The sequence below is a fragment of the Ranitomeya imitator genome, chromosome 2 (genome assembly GCF_032444005.1).
Source record: "Ranitomeya imitator isolate aRanImi1 chromosome 2, aRanImi1.pri, whole genome shotgun sequence".
In the NCBI taxonomy this organism is placed as follows: domain Eukaryota; kingdom Metazoa; phylum Chordata; class Amphibia; order Anura; family Dendrobatidae; genus Ranitomeya; species Ranitomeya imitator.
The window spans coordinates 641,834,590-641,857,780 of NC_091283.1; the positions used below are offsets into that span (position 1 = coordinate 641,834,590).

Genomic DNA, 23,191 nt, shown 5'->3' on the forward strand with positions numbered 1-23,191 from the left:
TCATTTTTCCGTCATGTTTCTTCCTTATTGTTCCTCCTTAGCTTGCATGGTGCATACAGCACTTGGTTGCAGCATCTGACCTATTATGTATATGTTTTGTTATTTTTTGTCTTTAATTAAAATAAGATTGACATTTTTATAATAATTATGTCTTTGTGGACTTTATCACTATTTCTTTGTGTTAAAATGCTCTAGTAACAGTAGTACTTTTTTTTCTGAAATTAAAACCATTGCAAGTAAATTGAAAATTTTATTATTATATTTCTATTTTTTTAAAAACTCAGTCCGCTGAACAAGATTGATGGTGCAATCATTAGATTTCCAGTAGCATACTGGCCGATGTTTGGCTGTCTTTCAAAAATCTTAAATTTATGCCCATGGAAGAACTTACCACTCATTTTACAGAATGATCCCTCAAAAACTTTTTCAAAAAGGAATAAACTGTTGATTGACAGTTTGGATCATGTTGACATTTCTGATCAAATTATTGAGGCAGAATTCAAATAATAAACTTTTTCTGTCCAGGACAATCTGTTCCTTGGTAAAATTCTTCACTGTAACCGGATGTAAGTTAGACAAATCTTTGAAAAGAGGTGCACACGTCAGATTCTTCCAAGCTTTCTAGATGCGGTACGTGGTCAGAATCTTCAACCAATGGTGGTGGTTCTGTGGAATCTTCTAAGGTAGTATCCATAAAGTGAGGCACTGTGATTGGGTTAACCAAATCTTGAGATAATGAAGACTGAAATAGTAAGGTTCTCACATCTTGGATTTTTTTTCTTCAATGGTGAAGAGAATAAATTACTGAAGAAGAAAGTCCCATCTGCTTATTTTGGATTGGTGTTGAAGTACTTTGAGGGATTCAAAAACTGTGTGGAAGGTTTTCCGTTAATGCATCTCTGCCAGATTCTGTATTAACTTCTAACTTGATAAATGTTGAGTTTGTCAGCGAGCTGCTGGTTTGAGTACTAAGGTTTCTGAAGCCTGGTTTGCATACTTCATCTTCCTGAAAGTTCAATTGTTCAGGCTGTGCTGCTGCTGTATGGCGACCTTGGCTGGCAGAAGAATAAAACACTCTTTTTCTTTTGCCTCTGCTACGATCTTTATTAAAAATTTCTTCGATCATTATCTCTCCATCACTGACTATAGGAAATATTGTTGGCACGGCATTAGCTTTCAAAGTTTTCCCTTTACAGTGGTAATCATAACTGTCCGAACTAAAATGTCCTGAACATAGCGCATATTTACCTCTTTTTCTTAAAGCCATTATTTTCATTGCCAACGCCTGCAAGTCAATGAACTGCTGTCCGGTGTTCGCCAACCATGCAATTATTTTCTCAATCTAATTTGGGAATTTGTGCAACATTATATCTTTGCTTTGACCCTTGCGGCCTGTTTTGTTTGCACACTGGTTAACAATGCACGAAGGCATTTTGTAAGACAGCAAAAAAAGAACAAAAACCTAAAATAAAAGAAAAAGAAAAATTACATAAGTATATTGTTATCACCCATTTTAAGATATTATCAAGTCATACAGTTACAAATTGAAAGAATCACAGCCCGTTTCTATTGTGTCTATAAAATCTATATATACATATATATATATATATATATATATATATATATATATGTCTACGGGTCACTTCCATCTGTTTGTCTCTCTGTCTGTCTGTCACGGATATTCATTGGTCGCGGCCTCTGTCTGTCATGGAAATCCAAGTTGCTGATTGGTCGTGGCAAAACGCCCACGACCAATGCCACGACCAATCAGCGACGGGCGCAGTCCGGCAGCAACATGGCCGCTCCTACCTCCCCGCAGTCAGTGCTCATACAGGGTTAATGGCAGCGCTAATGGACCGCGTTATGCTGCGGTGTAACGCACTCCATTAACGCTGCTATTAACCCTGTGTGACCAACTGTTTTACTATTGATACTGTCTATGCAGTATCAATTGTAAAAAGATCTAATGTTAAAAATTATTAAAAAAATAAATCATCATATACTCACCTTCAGGCGCCTTTCCCGCTCCTCGCAACGCACCGGTGACCAGTCCATACATTGCGATCTCGCGAGATGATGACGTAGCGGTCTCGCGAGACCGCTACGTCATCATCTCGTGAGACCGCAAAGCACTCTTGAGACCGGAGCGCGCGAGGAGCATCGGTAAACGCTTCCTGGATCGAGGGGCCAACGGAGGGTGAGTATTTAACTTTTTTATTTTAATTTTTTTTAACAGGGATATGATGCCCACATTGCTATATAATACGTGGGCTGTGCAATATACTACGTGGGCTGTGCAATATACTACGCGGGCTGTGCAATATACTACGCGGGCTGTGCAATATACTACGCGCGCTGGGCAATATACTACGTGACTGGGCAATATGCTACGTGGCTGGGCAATATACTACGTGGCTGGGCAATATAGTACGTGACTGGGCAATATAGTACGTGACTGGGCAATATAGTACGTGACTGGGCAATATACTACATGGTTGGGCAATATACTACGTGGCTGGGCAATATACTACGTGGGCTGTGCAATATAGTATGTGACTGGGCAATATACTATGTGGCTGGTCAATATACTACGTGGCTGGGCAATATAGTACGTGACTGGGCAATATAGTACGTGACTGGGCAATATACTACGTGACTGGGCAATATATTACATGGTTGGGCAATATACTACGTGGCTGGGCAATATACTACGTGGGCTGTGCAATATAGTATGTGACTGGGCAATATACTATGTGGCTGGTCAATATACTACGTGGCTGGGCAATATAGTACGTGACTGGGCAATATAGTACGTGACTGGGCAATATAGTACGTGACTGGGCAATATACTACGTGGCTGGGCAATATAGTACGTGACTGGGCAATATAGTACGTGACTGGGCAATATAGTACATGACTGGGCAATATAGTACGTGACTGGGCAATATACTACGTGGCTGGGCAATATACTACGTGACTGGGCAATATACTACGTGACTGGGCAATATACTACGTGGACATGCATATTCTAGAATACCCGATGCATTAGAATCGGGCCACCATCTAGTTATGAATAACAAGCCAACAACCAATCATTGGTCCCAAATGGCCTTTTATAAAAATATATTTTTACACCATAATAATTTTAGTAATTAGCTTGATTTTACAAGGACTTTAAGTTCTCCCTATCATGCTAATCACTAAATGTGTTTTTTAACTTTACTTCATGTGATATTTCTCAAACAATTCATCATCAGGGGCAGAGATGGACACAAGCAACGTTTCACAGTTTCTAGTACTGTACCTGATGGAGATTGGTTTAAGGTTGGTGCCAGAAGCTGTGAGACGGTGCTGGAGTCACTCATTGCGTTTACTTCTGCCCCCTGATGACGTCTTGTTTCACAGTTAAAATTGCAACTGAGATGTCATTGCTATCACTCTGCTTTCATCTAAATTTCTATTACTTAAGGAAAAAGAATCCAGGGATACAAATGAAGTATCGGGATTGTGGTGGCTGTATCAGCACTGCCAATGGTGTGAATACGCAATCTCAAGGAAGATTAACATATGAATGAATCTTTATTATTGTGCTACATGTTTCAGAGCTGGTCAAGTGCCTTCATCAGGCAGGTATAGTGGATACAAAATACAATTGAATAGTTATATGCACTTCACAGAAGGTGGCACTGAATAGGCTTAACATTGCAATTAATTAGTTAATTGTCACCTGTGAGTTGCAACTGATGGATAGCAAGTCTAAAGGCCCCTTCACATTAAGCGACGCTGCAGCGATACCGACAACGATCCGGATCGCTGCAGCGTCGCTGTCTGGTCGCTGGAGAGCAGTCACACAGACAGCTCTCCAGCGACCAACGATGCCGGTAACCAGGGTAAACATCGGGTAACTAAGCACAGGGCCGCGCTTAGTAACCCGATGTTTACCCTGGTTACCATCCTAAAAGTAAAAAAAAACAAACACTACATACTTGCCTTCCGCTGTCTGTCCTCCAGCGCTGTGCTCTGCACTCCTCCTGCTCTGGCTGTGAGCACAGCGGCCGGAAAGACGCTCACAGCCAGTACAGGAGGAGTGCAGAGCACAGCGCTGGAGGACAGACGGCTGTAGGTAAGTATGTAGTGTTTGTTTTTTTTTACTTTTAGGATGGTAACCAGGGTAAACATCGGGTTACTAAGCGCGGCCCTGCGCTTAGTTACCCGATGTTTACCCTGGTTACCAGTGAAGACATCGCTGGATCGGTGTCACACACGCCGATCCAGCGATGTCAGCAGGAGATCCAGCGACGAAATAAAGTTCTGGACCTTATTCAGCGACCAACGATCTCCCAGCAGGGGCCTGATCGTTGGTCGCTGTCACACATAACGATTTCATTAACGATATCGTTGCTACGTCACAAAAAGCAACGATATCGTTAACAATATCGTTATGTGTGAAGGTACCTTAAGGCTGGGGTCACACTTGCGAGTGCAGTATGAGAATGTACAAGTACAAATTTATATAACAAAACTAGAACGCTATTCCTTACTTGTGTTATCTAAGCATTCATTTAGACCATCAGGTTTGAACGTTGCCAACTTAAAGATCCAATAAGACTCATGTATAATGCCACCAGTGGTCACTGTATTACCTGTACACTATATACAGAGCTCATGTGTATAATGTCATTGGTAATCACTGCTTTATCTGTACACTATACACTGTATAGTATATACAGAGCTCCTGTGTATAATGGTTCTGGTGATCACTGTATTACCTCTACACTGACACTATATACAGAGCTCCTGTGTATAATGTCACTAGTGATCACTGCATTACCTGTATACTATATACAGAGCTCCTGTGTATAATGTCACTGGTGATTACTATATTACCTGTACACTTACATGATATGTAGAGCTCCTGTGTATAATGTCACTGGTAATCTAATCACTATATTACCTGTACACTAACACTATATACAGAGCTCCTGTGTATAATGTCACTGGTGAGCACTGTATTACCTGTAAACTTACATTATATATAAAGCTCCTATGTATAATGTCACTGGTAATCTAATCACTATATTACCTGTACACTTACATGATATGTAGAGCTCCTGTGTATAATGTCACTGGTAATCTAATCACTATATTACCTGTACACTAACACTATATACAGAGCTCCTGTGTATAATGTCACTGGTGAGCACTGTATTACCTGTAAACTTACATTATATATAAAGCTCCTATGTATAATGTCACTGGTAATCTAATCACTATATTACCTGTATAATGTCACTGGTGATGACTGTATTACCTGTAAAAAAAGACACTATACACAGAATGCCTGTGTATAATGGCACTGGTGATCACTGTATTACCTGCATACTATATTCAGAGCTCCTGTGTATAATGTCACTGGTGAGCACTGTATAACCCATAAACTTACATTATATATAAAGCTCCTGCGTAAAATGTCAGTGGTGTTTACTAAATTACCTGTACACTGAAACTAAATACAGCGCTCCTGTGTATAATATCCCCAGTGGTAATATTAGTGTTATTAGTACTGTGGTTTTTATCAATGATCAGTATTGTAGCACTTGGTCACCATGTGGTGGTAATACGTGATCTTATCATGATGTGGTGATATTTCTCTCGCATGTGGTATTCGGTCACTATATGGTCTGGTCATGGTGTGACTGTATTTGTCCCTTTTATGTGGTATTATTTAGTCACTATGTGGTGGTAATATGTGGTCTGGTCATGGTGTGACTATTTGTCCCTTGTATTTGGCATTATTCGGTCACTATGTGGTGGTCTGGTCATGGTGTGTTGGTATTTGTTCTTTGTATATGGTATTATTTGATCACTATGTGGTGATATGTAGCTTGGTTATGGTATTATGTTATTTGTTCCTTCTGCGTGGTATCATTCAGTCACTATGTGGTGGTAATATGTGGTCTGGTCATGGTGTGGTTGTATTTGTTGCTTTCAAGTGGTATTATTGATCTTGGTATAGGGAATTGTGCTGTGTATGGAGGTCACGGTTAGCTCTGATATCAATAAGAAGATTCTTGATGTCCAATAGAGATTAAATACTTCGATGTTTAACCCCTCCCTGTCCTGTGACTATTACACAGTAGAAAATATGCACTTATAGGGGTTCTACGGTGAAAACAAATAATCACCAATTCTAAGGCTATGTTCACACATTCATTATTTGGTCAGTATTTTGTCTAAGTATTTGTAAGCCAAAACCAGTAGTGAGAGATAGAGGAAAAGTATGTCAGAATATTTATAAATAATGCACTTTTTATATGTCAGAATATTTATAAATAATGCACTTTTTATATTTGCCCTATTCTTATATTTATATAATTGTTGTATACTTTCTTATGTTTACGACAAATATATGTTAAAAGTTAGCACGTGTTGTATATCTATTTCACTTTTTATATTTTGGCACTAGGGTAAATATATATATAAATTTTTTTATATCATGGTGGTACTTTGATCCCAGTATGTTTATTATGCCATAAGATCCAGGCTCACCTTTTTGGATAGGCTTGCCCACACTGTTGCCCTTTTCAGATATGGTCTGAGCGGTGCTGTGCACGTCTTCTGTTCCCGTGGTGTGCACGCCTGGCATCCTGGGTCTCGCTTGCGGCGTCATTGGTCGTGCGTCGGCGCGGCTTTGTGACGCTGCCCCGGGATGCAGGATGGGGGCGTTGTCGCCGTGGCAACATGAGACGCGCCGTTATATATGCACAATATCCTTACATAGCTAATACAGTGCTAAGCGCGTCTCCTGCTCCAGTGGTGTGCGCGCCTCCTGTCCTGTGCCTCGCCTGTAGCGTCATGGATCGTGCGATAGCGCGTCTCTGTGACGCTGCCGCGAGATGCGGGGTAGGGGTGTTGTCGCCATGGCAACATGCGACGCACTGATACCAATGCACAATACTTAATATGGCCATTACAGTGCAGTGCGCATCTCCGGCTTCCCTGGTGGGCGCATGCTCCGTCACGTGCTTGGTTTGTGACGTCTCGGGTGGCGCGACGCGCCTCCTTGGGACGTCACTGTTAGGCATTGGGCGGGTTTGTTAACACCGGAGCGGCGTGCGATGCGCCGCCATGAATGCACCTTAATTGGATTGGCTCTAGCCCGGACCTTTTTTGGTATATAAAGCAGTAGCATAACCTCCCTCACATCACTCCCTGAAGAAGCAGAACGTGTGAAACGCGCGTTGGAGTGTGAGGAGGCAGCTTGGGCACATTCATCATGAGTACTGGTTAGTATTATATACACTTTTTGCACGATGCACTTTCTAATACCTGCGAAAAGCTACTTTACGTGGAGGATATGTGCAAATATATGAAAGGCCATTTACCGGTATATTGTTTTTTGTTAGGCATATATATTGGTTTGTTCTTTTCCTCATTAACGTCCCATTGTGGATATCGGCCAATGCGGTGTTGTAGCTATAAATGACTTTTTTTCTTACTGCTACCAGTACTTAAATATTACAGAAGGAAATCTTTCTTTATATGTATTTAGTGATACTATGAATGTCCAAGACTGTCCCTCTTGTTTTTAATTTATCTTTTTTTTGTGTATTGTTCTAGTGGTGTCAAATAAAGTATTTTGAACTTTTAGATATTTTCTCTTCAATTATTTATTTTCAAGTAGTTTCTTGATTGGTTAAAAGGTGTTGTACCTACTTGAAGTGTACTTATTGTAACTTTGGGATTTTTTCCTTGTTGGATTAAAGTAAACTCTCAGCAATAAACCTGAGCTATGTCCCTCTAGTACATAACACATGATCATGCAAATATATACATGGTTAATACATACAGAAGAGTGAACAACCAAAATGCCAGCTTTGTGAATATAGGATGCTGCCCTTCCCGTGGTTGTTCCTTCCCGGGGAAAGGCCTGGCTATTCACTGCTTGCGTCGAGAAACACGTGATGGTGTCTCCGCAGCTTCTTTACATGCATCTGCATATTTCCCACAAGGGATGGGGGCAGTGTTCTGGAATCACTGCGTTGAGAAACACGTGATGGTGTCTCCGCAGTGTTGGATGTTTTGGTCTCCCCGAGGCCAATCATCTGTGCCTTTATAGCTTTGTGAATATAGTCATATGAAAAATCTCATCCCATTTGCAGTCATGTTTGTGGGATTGTTCTGGCAAATTAGACAGTTGGCAGGATCATATAAGTACACATTTATATATGTGACCACAAACATATGTCCTTTGGGAAATAAAGGATGTACATGTCCAAATCACAAAATATGTAAACTTTATTGTAAACAATTTAAAAGATTGACAGATGAACAATGAAGAATAAAATTTCACAAAACTATGAAACTGCTGTTATGCAAGACGCAACCCCCGCCCCCCCAAAAGAAAAGGTTAGAGGGAACCCCACCAAAAAATATACTATCTCTAATATCCCATTATACAAATCCATAATAACACATATCAATCAGTGATTGCACATATAGCAAAACAGATATAGGGTAATAAAGATGTCACTATTGTTCAAAGATCATAATGGCATAATTTATTAGTTCCATTAAACCTAATTATGGACCATGCCATTAATCACAATCAACGGGGAAAATCTAATCCTATACCTACATGTAAAATGCAAAGTGGGGACCCAGCGGGAATGTGTGCCCGCCCCAACGCACATTTAGGTCTTGTCTTCGTCATTTATATATGTGACCAGACATTATGGGAAATCTGATAGTTCCAGATTCTAAAGGTTTCAGTAGGATGTGGATAATAATCATAGGTCTACTGATGCTCCATATAACCTCATGCAGATGATAGCATGGTGGTCTGATACCAGAAAGATCAGTATACAGCACTGATAACAAGGTGGTCTGATACCAGAAAGATCAGTATACAGCACTCATAACATGGTGGTCCGATACCAGAAAAATCAGTATACAGCACTGATAACATGGTGGTCTGATACCAGAAAGATCAGTATACAGCACTGATTACATGATGGTCTGATACCAGAAAGATCAGTATGCAGCACTGATAACATATGGTCTGATACCAGAAAGATCAGTATACAGCACTGATAACAAGGTAGTCTGATACCAGAAAGATCAGTATACAGCACTGATAACATGGTGGTCTGATACCAGAAAGATCAGTATACAGCACTGATAACATGGTGGTCTGATACCAGAAAGATCAGTATACAGCACTGATAACAAGGTGGTCTGATACCAGAAAGATCAGTATACAGCACTGATAACATGATGGTCTGATACCAGAAAGATCAGTATACAGCACTGATAACAAGGTGGTCTGATACCAGAAAGATCAGTATACAGCACTGATAACAAGGTGGTCTGATACCAGAAAGATCAGTATACAGCACTGATAACATGGTGGTCTGATACCAGAAAGATCAGTATACAGCACTGATAACAAGGTGGTCTGATACCAGAAAGATCAGTATACAGTACTGATAACATGGTGGTCTGATACCAGAAAGATCAGTATACAGCATTGATAACATGGTGGTCTGATACCAGAAAGATCAGTATACAGCACTCATAACATGGTGGTCTGATACCAGAAAGATCAGTATACAGCATTGATAACATGGTGGTCTGATACCAGAAAGATCAGTATACAGCACTCATAACATGGTGGTCTGATACCAGAAAGATCAGTGTGCAGCACTGATAACATGATGGTCTGATACCAGAAAGATCAGTATACAGCACTGATAACATGGTGGTCTGATACCAGAAAGATCAGTATACAGCACTCATAACATGGTGGTCCGATACCAGAAAGATCAGTATTCAGCACTGATAACATGGCGGTCTGATACCAGAAATATGATATATCAGTATGCAACATTATCAGCATACAGAACTATCAGTATACACCATGCAGGCTGATTAATACGCTGTATGCAGAAAGCTAGGCATGAGGAATAATGAGATGAGTAGATTCTCTATACAGGCCCATCGTCTATGTGGCATTTCCCTATCTCCTGGCCGCTCCTCTCCCACCAGTGTCTGTAACACGGGTGTCCTCCCTGCTACAGTTAGTGATGGGCCTTCTGGCTCTTATGCCGATCTGGCTCACTCAGCTCTGCTCATCAAAGAGTCAGCTCTTATGACTCAAAAAACATCTGCAAATAGTATTAGGCTATGTGCACACGTTCAGGATTTTTAGCGGTTTTTAGCGTTTTTTTGGCCGTTTTCAGCTAAAAAAAAACACTTGCATAAGCATCCCATCATTTTTAATGCATTCCGCATTTTTTGTGCTAATGCTGCGCTTTTTTCTGTGGCGAAATCGCATTTCAGAAAAAAATTCAGCATGTTCATTCTTTGTGCGGAGTCACGGGGATTCCGCGCACATAGGAATGCATTGATCCGCTTACTTCCTGCAAGGAGCTATGCCCACCATGCGGGAAGTAAGCGGATCATGTGCGGTTGGTACCCAGGGTGGAGGAGAGGAGACTCTCTCCTCCAGGGACTGGGCACCATGGTCATCCTGTGTAAAAAAAAAAAAAAAAAAAAAGGAATGATATTCTCACCTTCCAGCGGCCCCCGCAGCCTTCCCACTCCCCGCGATGCTCCCGTTCCCAGTAATGCCTTGTGACAATGCCTTGTGATGACGTAGCGGTCTCTTGAGACCGCTACGTCATCTGGGGTCATGCCGCGAGGCAATACTGGGAACGGGAGCTGCTGGGAGCACCGCGAGGAGCGGGAAGGCTGCGGGGGGACGCTGGAAGGCTGCGGGGGACGCTGGAAGGTGAGAATATCACGATTCTTTATTTTTTAAATTACTTTAACATTCTATCTTTTTACTATTGATACTGCATAGGCAGTATCAATAGTAAACAGTTGGTCACACTTGTCAAACACTATGCTTGACCAGTGTGACCAACCCGTCAATCAGTTTTCCAAGCGATGCTACAGATCACTTGGAAAACGCTAGCATTCAGCAAGCGAATTACGCTTGTAAAACGCTAGTGTTTAGCGGAAAAAACGCATGCCAATTCTGCATGCGCATTTCCCACGGCAGGAGTTGCAGAATTGCAACGCAAATTTCCGCGGCAATTCTACAACGTGTGCACATAGCCTTACTCTTCACACTGTTGTTGGAGCGCCCCCAGACACAGGGCCACGAGTTCTCGGTACCGGGCCTCTCTGGTTCGGTTCTGAGGCTGTCACGGTGGCTAGACCCGGTCCGTGACCCTGCTAAGGGGCGTCCAGTAAAGGGATTTGTACAGTCTGTAAATGGTTCGTGACGCCACCTGTGGTGTTCGGTCAGGGTGACCGGCGCTGCTGTGGGGTCCACTGGGGTGATGGAATGGCAGCTGGATGATATAACTTCCCACAGGTGAAGTATGTCCCCAGGGCTTCCCAGTAAGGTGGATGGTGATGGTGTAAGGCGCAGTCAATAACGAGGACACAAGGTTGCAGTCTCTTTACCTCTTTACTGAAGGCTTCAGGATCCTCAGTCCAGAGCACGTTCAACCGGGCTATCAGAGACCGGCCTGTTATGACCTGGTGGTAAGGACAATAATGGACCTGATGGTTAAAAGCACACAGAATGACCTGATAGTTACTAATAATATAGGACGAGCTCTGAGACGTGGGAACTCTGCTGACCACAATCCCTAATCCTATCACACACACTAGAAATAGCCGTGGATTGCTCCTAACACTCCCTATGCAACTCGACACAGCCTAAGAAACTAGCTAGCCCTAGAGATAGAAAAATAAAGCCTACCTTGCCTCAGAGAAATTCCCCAAAGGAAAAGGCAGCCCCCCACATATAATGACTGTGAGTAAAGATGAAAATACAAACACAGAGATGAAATAGATTTAGCAAAGTGAGGCCCGACTTACTGAACAGACAGAGGATAGGAAAGGTAACTTTGCGGTCAGCACAAAAAACTACAAAAAGACCACGCAGAGGGCGCAAAAAGACCCTCCGCACCGACTCGGTGCGGAGGCGCTCCCTCTGCGTCCCAGAGCTTCCAGCAAGCAAGACAAAATCAAAATAGCAAGCTGGACAGAAAAATAGCAAACCAGAGAAAAGCAAGCAGGAACTTAGCTTCTGCTGGGAAGACAGGTCACAAGAACGATCCAGGAGAGAACAAGACCAATACTGGAACATTGACAGGTGGCACGGAGCAATGATCTAAGTGGAGTTAAATAGAGCAGCCAGCTAACGAATTAACCTCGTCACCTGTGGAAGGAAACTCAGAAGCAGCAGCTCCACTCACAACCACCAGAGGAAGCCCATGGACAGAACCAGCCGAAGTACCATTCATGACCACAGGAGGGAGCTTGACAACAGAATTCACAACAATACCCCCCCCCCTTGAGGAGGGGTCACCGAACCCTCACCAGAGCCCCCAGGCCGACCAGGACGAGCCAAATGAAAGGCACGAACCAGATCGGCAGCATGAACATCGGAGGCAAAGACCAAGGAATTATCTTCCTGACCATAACCCTTCCACTTGACCAGGTACTGAAGTTTCCGTCTCAAAATACGAGAATCCAAAATCTTCTCCACCACATACTCCAACTCCCCCTCAACCAAAACCGGGGCAGGAGGATCAACGGATGGAACCACAGGCGCCACGTATCTCCGCAACAATGACCTATGGAATACATTATGGATGGCAAAAGAAGCTGGAAGGGTCAAACGAAACGACACAGGATTGAGAACCTCAGAAATCTTATACGGACCAATGAAACGAGGCTTAAACTTAGGAGAGGAAACCTTCATAGGAACATAACGAGACGACAACCAAACCAAATCCCCAACACGAAGTCGGGGACCCACACAGCGCCGGCGGTTAGCGAAACGTTGAGCCTTCTCCTGGGACAATGTCAAATTGTCCACCACATGAGTCCAAATCTGCTGCAACCTATCCACCACAGTATCTACACCAGGACAGTCCGAAGACTCAACCTGCCCTGAAGAGAATCGAGGATGGAAACCAGAATTGCAGAAAAACGGCGAAACCAAAGAAGCCGAGCTGGCCCGATTATTAAGGGCGAACTCAGCCAAAGGCAAAAAGGACACCCAATCATCCTGATCAGCAGAAACAAAGCATCTCAGATATGTTTCCAAAGTCTGATTAGTTCGTTCAGTTTGGCCATTTGTCTGAGGATGGAAAGCCGAGGAAAAAGAGAAATCAATGCCCATCCTAGCACAAAAGGCTCACCAAAACCTCGAAACAAACTGGGATCCTCTGTCCGAAACGATGTTCTCCGGAATGCATGTAAACGAACCACATGCTGGAAAAACAATGGCACCAAATCAGAGGAGGAAGGCAATTTAGACAAGGGTACCAAATGGACCATCTTAGAGAAGCGATCACAAGCCACCCAAATGACCGACATCTTTTGAGAGAAAAGGAGATCCGAAATAAAATCCATAGAGATATGCGTCCAGGGCCTCTTCGGGACCGGCAAGGGCAAAAGCAACCCACTGGCATGAGAACAGCAGGGCTTAGCCCGAGCACAAGTCCCACAGGACTGCACAAAAGAACGCACAAAGAAGGCCACCAAAAGGATCTAGCCACCAAATCTCTGGTACCAAAGATTCCAGGATGACCAGCCAACACCGAACAATGAACCTCAGAGATAACTCTACTAGTCCATTTATCAGGGACAAACAGTTTCTCCGCTGGGCAACGGTCAGGTCTATCAGCCTGAAATTTTTGCAGCACCCGCCGCAAATCAGGGGAGATGGCAGACAAAATTACCCCCTCTTTGAGAATACCCGCCGGCTCAGGAACACCCGGAGAGTCAGGCACAAAACTCCTTGACAGGGCATCAGCCTTCACATTCTTAGAGCCTGGAAGGTACGAAACCACAAAATCAAAACGGGAGAAAAATAGCGACCAACGAGCCTGTCTAGGATTCAACCGTTTGGCAGACTCGAGATAAGTCAAATTCTTGTGATCCGTCAAGACCACCACGCGATGCTTGGCTCCTTCAAGCCAATGACGCCAATCCTCGAATGCCCACTTCATGGCCAACAACTCTCGATTGCCAACATCATAATTACGCTCAGCAGGCGAAAACTTTCTAGAAAAGAAGGCAAATGGTTTCATCACCGAGCCATCAGAACTTCTCTGCGACAAAACAGCCCCTGCTCCAATCTCAGAAGCATCAACCTCGACCTGAAACGGAAGCGAAATATCTGGCTGGCACAACACAGGGGCAGAAGAAAAACGATGCTTCAACTCCTGAAAAGCCTCCACAGCCGCAGAAGACCAATTGACCACATCAGCACCCTTCTTGGTTAAATCAGTCAACGGTTTAGCAACACTAGAAAAATTACTGATGAAGCGACGATAAAAATTAGCAAAGCCCAGGAACTTTTGCAAGCTCTTCACAGATGTCGGCTGAGTCCAATCATAAATGGCCTGGACTTTAACAGGGTCCATCTCGATAGTAGAAGGGGAAAAAATGAAACCCAAAAATGAAACCTTCTGAACTCCAAAGAGACACTTTGACCCCTTCACAAACAAAGAATTAGCACGAAGGACCTGGAACACCATTCTGACCTGCTTCACGTGAGACTCCCAATCCTCCGAGAAGACCAAAATATCATCCAAATATACAATCAGGAATTTATCCAGATACTCTCGGAAGATGTCATGCATAAAGGACTGAAATACTGATGGAGCATTGGAAAGCCCGAATGGCATAACCAGGTACTCAAAATGGCCCTCGGGCGTATTAAATGCTGTTTTCCATTCATCGCCCTGTTTAATACGCACAAGATTATACGCACCACGAAGATCTATCTTGGTGAACCAACTAGCCCCCTTAATCCGAGCAAATAAATTCGACAGCAGGGGCAAAGGGTACTGAAATTTGACTGTGATCTTATTAAGAAGGCGGTAATCAATACAAGGTCTCAAAGAACCATCCTTCTTGGCCACAAAAAAGAACCCTGCTCCCAATGGTGACGACGACGGGCGAATATGACCCTTCTCCAAGGATTCCTTTACATAACTCCGCATAGCGGCGTGCTCTGGCACAGATAAATTGAACAGTCGGCCCTTAGGAAACTTACTACCAGGAATCAAATTGATAGCACAATCGCAATCCCTATGAGGAGGTAGGGCACTGGATTTGGGCTCATCAAATACATCCCGGTAATCCGACAAAAACTCCGGGACTTCAGAAGGGGTGGATGACGAAATAGACAAAAATGGAACATCACCATGTACCCCCTGACAACCCCAGCTGGACACAGACATAGATTTCCAATCCAATACTGGATTATGGACCTGTAGCCATGGCAACCCCAAAACGACCACATCATGCAGATTATGCAACACCAAAAAGCGAATATCCTCCTGATGTGCAGGAGCCATGCACATGGTCAATTGGGTCCAGTACTGAGGCTTATTCTTGGCCAAAGGCGTAGCATCAATTCCTCTCAATGGAATAGGATACTGCAAGGGCTCCAAGAAAAAACCACAGCGCCTAGCAAACTCCAAGTCCATCAAATTCAGGGCAGCGCCTGAATCCACAAATGCCATAACAGAATAGGATGACAAAGAGCAAATCAGAGTAACGGACAAAAGAAATTTCGACTGTACCGTACCAATGGTGGCAGACCTAGCGAAACGCTTAGTGCGCTTAGGACAATTGGAGATAGCATGAGTGGAATCACCACAGTAAAAACACAGCCCATTCCAACGTCTGTGTTCTTGCCGTTCAGCTCTGGTCAAAGTCCTATCACATTGCATAGGTTCAGGTCTATGCTCAGATAATACCGCCAAATGGTGCACAGCTTTACTATCACGCAAGCGTCGATCGATCTGAATGGCCAAAGACATAGACTCATTCAGACCAGCAGGCATGGGAAATCCAACCATGACATCCTTAAGGGCTTCAGAGAGACCCTTTCTGAAAATTGCTGCCAGGGCACATTCATTCCACTGAGTGAGTACAGACCACTTCCTAAACTTCTGACAATACATCTCTACCTCATCCTGACCCTGACACAGAGCCAGCAAGATTTTCTCTGCCTGATCCACTGAATTAGGTTCATCATAAAGCAATCCGAGCGCCAGAAAAAAGGCATCAACATCACGCAATGCCGGATCTCCTGGCGCAAGGGAAAATGCCCAGTCTTGAGGATCGCCACGTAACAAAGAAATAATGATTTTCACTTGTTGAACAGGGTCACCTGAGGAGCGAGGTTTCAAAGCAAGAAACAATTTACAATTATTTTTGAAATTCAGAAACTTAGATCTATCCCCAAAAAACAAATCAGGAATTGGAATCCTAGGCTCTAACATAGGATTCTGAACCACAAAATCTTGAATGTTTTGTACCCTTGCAGTGAGATTATCCTTACAAGAGGACAGACCTTGAATGTCCATATCTACACCTGTATCCTGAACCACCCAGAGGTAAAGGGGAAAAGAGAGACAAAACACACTGCAAAGAAAAAAAAAATGGTCTCAGTACTTCTCTTATCCCTCTATTGAGATGCATTAATACTTTGGGCCACCTGTACTGTTATGACCTGGTGGTAAGGACAATAATGGACCTGATGGTTAAGAGCACACGGAATGACCTGATAGTTACTAATAATATAGGACGAGCTCTGAGACGTGGGAACTCTGCTGACCGCAATCCCTAATCCTATCACACACACTAGAAATAGCCGTGGATTGCTCCTAACGCTCCCTATGCAACTCGACACAGCCTAAGAAACTAGCTAGCCCTAGAGATAGAAAAATAAAGCCTACCTTGCCTCAGAGAAATTCCCCAAAGGAAAAGGCAGCCCCCCACATATAATGACTGTGAGTAAAGATGAAAATACAAACACAGAGATGAAATAGATTTAGCAAAGTGAGGCCCGACTTACTGAACAGACAGAGGATAGGAAAGGTAACTTTGCGGTCAGCACAAAAAACTACAAAAAGACCACGCAGAGGGCGCAAAAAGACCCTCCGCACCGACTCACGGTGCGGAGGCGCTCCCTCTGCGTCCCAGAGCTTCCAGCAAGCAAGACAAAATCAAAATAGCAAGCTGGACAGAAAAATAGCAAACCAGAGAAAAGCAAGCAGGAACTTAGCTTCTGCTGGGAAGACAGGTCACAAGAACGATCCAGGAGAGAACAAGACCAATACTGGAACATTGACAGGTGGCACGGAGCAATGATCTAAGTGGAGTTAAATAGAGCAGCCAGCTAACGAATTAACTTCGTCACCTGTGGAAGGAAACTCAGAAGCAGCAGCTCCACTCACAACCACCAGAGGAAGCCCATGGACAGAACCAGCCGAAGTACCATTCATGACCACAGGAGGGAGCTTGACAACAGAATTCACAACACCGGCCGGTCCAATGGGCACATCCAGAGTTTCCCTCGCAGATGGAAATCGTTGCCTACCAATAGCGCCTGTGTGTTGTAGTCCTACCCTGCTGAGCATTCGGAATAGTCCTCACAACTGCTGTTCTCGTTCGTTCGTTCTCTACAGCTTTCTCTCTCTCTCTCTCTCTCTCGTTCTTTGGTTCCAGATGTTGCTAGTTTCTAACGTCCCCCAGATATGTTATGGCTAGGTCGCCACCCGTTTGACGGGAAGGCTTGGAGGTCTTCCGGGACCCTAGAGACGCCCCTCTCCCAATGTTGCCCCCTATGTCTTCGTAGGTGTAGAAGGTAGACAGCCAACCTATGATTAACTGTCCAGCGGAATTTGAAGCAAGGCCTGAAGTCAGTTACTCCTACGGTGATCCGGCCACCGACTACGCGCCTCAGTAAGATGTTGCCTTCCTCTCTCGGCGCGACTCTTACTGGCTCTCCTTTGTGCTGATCTCGTTTACACTGTTCCACAATATTCTTCCCTTCGTGTCTCTCTCTTAGGATACCGCCGCAAGGTGTGAAGGCGCGGTTCCGTAACGTTCTCTTCTGTTCGCTAGGCACCTGCCAGATTCCCACGCCTGACAGGGACCCCCCTGTGCCTTCTCCCTGCGACACCCCCTGCCACGGGATGTTGCCTGGTTCCAACCCAGTCAGCTTCTCACTAACTTCCTCCCCAGCCCCTAGTTTTACCAGTGTGAGGAGTGGCCCAATAAATAAAGCCCTTTTCTCCCCCTAGTGGCCGGAGTGTGAAGTGTAATGTGTTCTGGTGATACCTGGTCAGGAGAACTCTTTAGTGCCATCGGACGTACCGCTACTCGCCTTGGGGCCATACTGCAACGACCAGATCTCTGGAGCTCTGCACTCCCCCCCGGTTAAATCCAGTACTCCTGGACTGGGAAGAAGAACAACAATATATTGCAGTTAAAGACATACAAAATTTTGAATGCTAAGAACAAGTAAATAGAAAAGGTGCTTCCCTTTATGGGAGGTAAGGACACTTGAACGTTACAAACAAAAATAACAGTTAAATAGTTTTAAATAACATTATGACTATGAATAACTCTCAGTACCCAGCCGGGTATGCTACTAAGTGCAAATTTTTATATATTTTTTTTTTGAACCATAAACTAACTCTTCCTTTAAGGGCGTATAAGCTGAACCCACTAAAGGCCTACTATCAAGTACTACAACAACTCAACTTTCTTTTCCGTTCTCATTTCACCAATGCAGGACCTCCTAGCTCCTTGGCTGGGCCTACTGTCATTGTGCCGACCATCTTCCTACAGTTCTCAGGAGGAAGGATATAATGGAACTAGAGAGAGTACAAAGGAGGGCAACAAAATTAATAAAGGGGATGGGAGAACTACAATACCCAGATAGATTAGCGAAATTAGGATTATTTAGTCTAGAAAAAAGACGACTGAGGGGCGATCTAATAACCATGTATAAGTATATAAGGGGACAATACAAATATCTCGCTGAGGATCTGTTTATACCAAGGAAGGTGACGGGCACAAGAGGGCATTCTTTGCGTCTGGAGGAGAGAAGGTTTTTCCACCAACATAGAAGAGGATTCTTTACTGTTAGGGCAGTGAGAATCTGGAATTGCTTGCCTGAGGAGGTGGTGATGGCGAACTCAGTCGAGGGGTTCAAGAGAGGCCTGGATGTCTTCCTGGAGCAGAACAATATTGTATCATACAATTATTAGGTTCTGTAGAAGGACGTAGGTCTGGGTATTTATTATAATGGAATATAGGCTGAACTGGATGGACAAATGTCTTTTTTCGGCCTTACTAACTATGTTACTATGTTACTATGACTCCCTCTCTAACCCCTACGGGTTCACTTTAAGCTTTCCTGTCCTCAATCTCTATCAACATTATCTAAATTTGAACATCATTAACATTTTAACTTTTATTGCAATCATGTAAACATTCCCTTTAAGAGGGACCCAAGTCTCTAGTGCAGACTCTTTCTCTGTCTGCAAGTTCCCGGAAAGCAAGACCGTCTGCGTCACGTCCAGCAGCATTATCTTCGCAAAGTCTTCTTTCCCTTGTAAAACCAGTAGGGAGCACCTTTAAGAAGGTGCAAACTATATACAAAACAGTTCTGAATCATTCACCGTCCATGATCCGGTAGTCTTTAAACAATGATGAACTTGTACAAAAGTAGAAAAAGGAATAGAAGACAATAGGGATCCCGGGTAAACAAAGGGATGCCTAGGAGTTAACCCTGGACGGGTTTAAAGTAGCAGCAACAGCAGGAAACAGTTAACTATTTACAGTTGTCGGGGTTTCGAGGTTTGTTACTGTAACTCAGGGGGTAGCACCAGGTCGAAGTAGCCCAGCTTGATACTTGCGGCTACCAGGCACCACATAAGGGGCTCCCTCGCTCCAGATGGGGGCCTTATGGCTTTGCATATTTCTTTTCTCATCCGATGCAGTACCAATGTCACTAATCGGTTGTTCAGGTATAATCTGGGTTCGAATGTCAATTTTGGTAGTAGATTCAGTAGCGGCAATAATGCCCACTGTGGTAGTAGTATCAGGATTCGTCAGTTCAAAGTTAATCTTAGTCATGGCAGCAGGTGGCGCTGCTGCGGAGCCTATCAGTAGGTCTTCTGTCATTGGGGCAGGGTCGGCGTTCTTACCTGCCTACCACGGTGTCCTCGGGGTCGGCCGACTCTGCCGACAGCGGGCTCCGGAACGCTGACTGCGGGGCCTTGCGCTGTGGCGTTGTCTTCTCTGTTTGCAGTAGCTTGCTTTCCGGCAGGACCTTGCTTTCTGGCTTCGGAGCGCTGGAACTTCTTTCTTGCTCCGGACCATACGAGGCTGCCGACAGACGTCTGGTGAGGCCTCCTGTGACGGTCTCCTTCCGCCCGGCCTCAGTGCTCAGCTGCATCCGCCGGAGTCGATCACTGAGCTCGTCCACTCTGGCCTGCAGGAAGTCGGGGCTCACAGGTGACGCTTGGCCGCGGTATCTCCCTGGGTAGCTGGGGGAGTCCTCTGCTCCGACCTCATGCTCCGATCCCGATCCCGGTCGGCTGGCCATGGCGTCTCTCACGTGGTTCACTTCTTCTCCCTCCTTGTCCTTTTCCCGCTCTCTCCTTCGTGGGCGGTTTCGTTTTCTTTGTCTCCGCCCTCCACTGAGGATCAGGAGGCAGATCTCGGCTGCTGACGGACACGTCCTCAAAGTACAGAAATATTTAGACTGGGCGGCCATTACTTTTCGCGCTCTTCAGCTTGCTCACGCCCACTTCCACAACCTTCTTCTTCTCCTGCGCTCTTCGTGGCGCGGCAATGGCGGCGGTTTTGGCGGGAATCTTGCGGCAGATAGCAATACACATTCTTTGCAATAAATCACAGTCCAACACGTTTCAATCACAGTTCCCAGGCACACATGACCCAATTCTTCAGGTTTAAGTACGATCCTGTTCGTGACGCCAAGTTGGAGCGCCCCCAGACACAGGGCCACGAGTTCTCGGTACCGGGCCTCTCTGGTTCGGTTCTGAGGCTGTCACGGTGGCTAGACCCGGTCCGTGACCCTGCTAAGGGGCGTCCAGTAAAGGGATTTGTACAGTCTGTCAATGGTTCGTGACGCCACCTGTGGTGTTCGGTCAGGGTGACCGACGCTGCTGTGGGGTCCACTGGGGTGATGGAATGGCAGCTGGATGGTATAACTTCCCACAGGTGAAGTATGTCCACAGGGCTTCCCAGTAAGGTGGATGGTGATGGTGTAAGGCGCAGTCAATAACGAGGACACAAGGTTGCAGTCTCTTTACCTCTTTACTGAAGGCTTCAGGATCCTCAGTCCAGAGCACGTTCAACCGGGCTATCAGAGACCGGCCGGTCCGATGGGCACATCCAGAGTTTCCCTCACAACCACCAGAGGAAGCCCATGGACAGAACCAGCCGAAGTACCATTCATGACCACAGGAGGGAGCTTGACAACAGAATTCACAACACCGGCCGGTCCAATGGGCACATCCAGAGTTTCCCTCGCAGATGGAAATCGTTGCCTACCAATAGCGCCTGTGTGTTGTAGTCCTACCCTGCTGAGCATTCGGAATAGTCCTCACAACTGCTGTTCTCGTTCGTTCTCTACAGCTTTCTCTCTCTCTCTCGTTCTTTGGTTCCAGATGTTGCTAGTTTCTAACGTCCCCCAGATATGTTATGGCTAGGACGCCACCCGTTTGACGGGAAGGCTTGGAGGTCTTCCGGGACCCTAGAGACGCCCCTCTCCCAATGTTGCCCCCTATGTCTTCGTAGGTGTAGAAGGTAGACAGCCAACCTATGATTAACTGTCCAGCGGAATTTGAAGTAAGGCCTGAAGTCAGTTACTCCTACGGTGATCCGGCCACCGACTACGCGCCTCAGTAAGATGTTGCCTTCCTCTCTCGGCACGACTCTTACTGGCTCTCCTTTGTGCTGATCTTGTTTACACTGTTCCACAATATTCTTCCCTTCAGGTCTCTCTCTTAGGATATCGCCGCAAGGTGTGCAGGCGCGGTTCCGTAACGTTCTCTTGTGTTCACTAGGCACCTGCCAGGTTCCCACGCCTGACAGGGACCCCCCTGTGCCTTCTCCCTGCGACACCCCCTGCCACAGAATGTTGCCTGGTTCCAACCCAGTCAGCTTCTGACTAACTTCCTCCCCAGCCCCTAGTTTTACCAGTGTGAGGAGTGGCCCAATAAATAAAGCCTTTTTCTCCCCCTAGTGGCCGGAGTGTGAAGTGTAATGTGTTCTGGTGATACCTGGTCAGGAGAACTCTATAGTGCCATCGGACGTACCGCTACTCGCCTTGGGGCCATACTGCAACGACCAGATCTCTGGGGCGCTGTACTATCATTCCAGTCCCTTATTATACAGCTGTACAGGCATCTAGTGACGCAGTATAGATGGCTTTATAGCATTGCCATTCCCTCAGATTGTCAGCTCCTGTGCACAGGGCACTCACTCCTCAGTGTGTATTGCCGACCTGTTACTTTCTGATATCTAATATTGTTTGTCCTTTCTTAATTAGTAAGTGCTGTGATCTGTGCTGGCACTGGATAAGATTAGAATTCTTAACCTCTTCCCGACCAATGAGGTATATATATGTCATGACGATGGGCACAAGGGGCTGTATGTGGGCAATCGCCGCCGGGTGTCAGCTGTCAGAATCAGCTGACACCCAGCTCCAAGTGGCAGGAGCAGTGCCAGCACTGATCCCGGCAGTTTAACCCCCTAAATGTTGCGATTGCAGCATCTAACGAACAACTAGAGGGAAGAAAGCCCCTCTGCCCTTGGATCGGAGACCCCGTGACGTCATTGTGCTGTCCAGATCGTTGCCATGGTGACCCAATGTCAGCATGATGACATCCGGATCACCAGGCACTAGAAAGTTACTTAGATCATGTGCAGTGCATGATCTATTTAACTTGGGTCTACAGGGTTGACAGGTTATAAGGCATAGCAATGCTCCTAGCAATGCTCCTACATTGTTGTACCTTATAACTGAGATCAGCCTGCAGAAAGTGAAAGTCCCATAGTGGGAATCAGTTATAAAAAAATAATAATAAAACAAAAGTAAAAAAAATGTGTACCCATAAACAATAAAAGTATACATATGGAATCGCCGCATTCGTAATGATCCAACCTATAAAACTTTCCAACTAGTTAACCCCTTTAGTGACCACTAACTAAAAATAAATAAAAAACAAGGCAAAAAACAATGCTTTATCATCATACTGCCGAACAAAAAGTGGAATAAAACGCGATCAAAAAGACAAATGTAAATAAAAATATTAATCGC

The 23,191-nt window shown here is 44.9% G+C and overlaps 1 long non-coding RNA gene across 3 annotated transcripts in view; it reads right to left on the minus strand.

Moving 5' to 3' along the window:
- Window positions 1–237: 237 nt before the first annotated feature.
- Window positions 238–23,191, minus strand: part of LOC138665382 (uncharacterized) — a 62,045-nt gene continuing 39,091 nt past the window's right edge. The window contains exons 2-4 of one of the 3 annotated variants that reach the window (XR_011318456.1): window positions 18,208–18,290; window positions 11,476–11,550; window positions 238–1,462 (exon numbers count right to left, since the gene is read on the minus strand). This is a non-coding gene — a long non-coding RNA (uncharacterized lncRNA). Of the gene's footprint in view, window positions 1,463–11,475; window positions 11,551–18,171; window positions 18,291–23,191 lie in introns of all 3 variants that reach the window. The other 2 variants (XR_011318455.1, XR_011318457.1) reach the window with 2 other exon arrangements.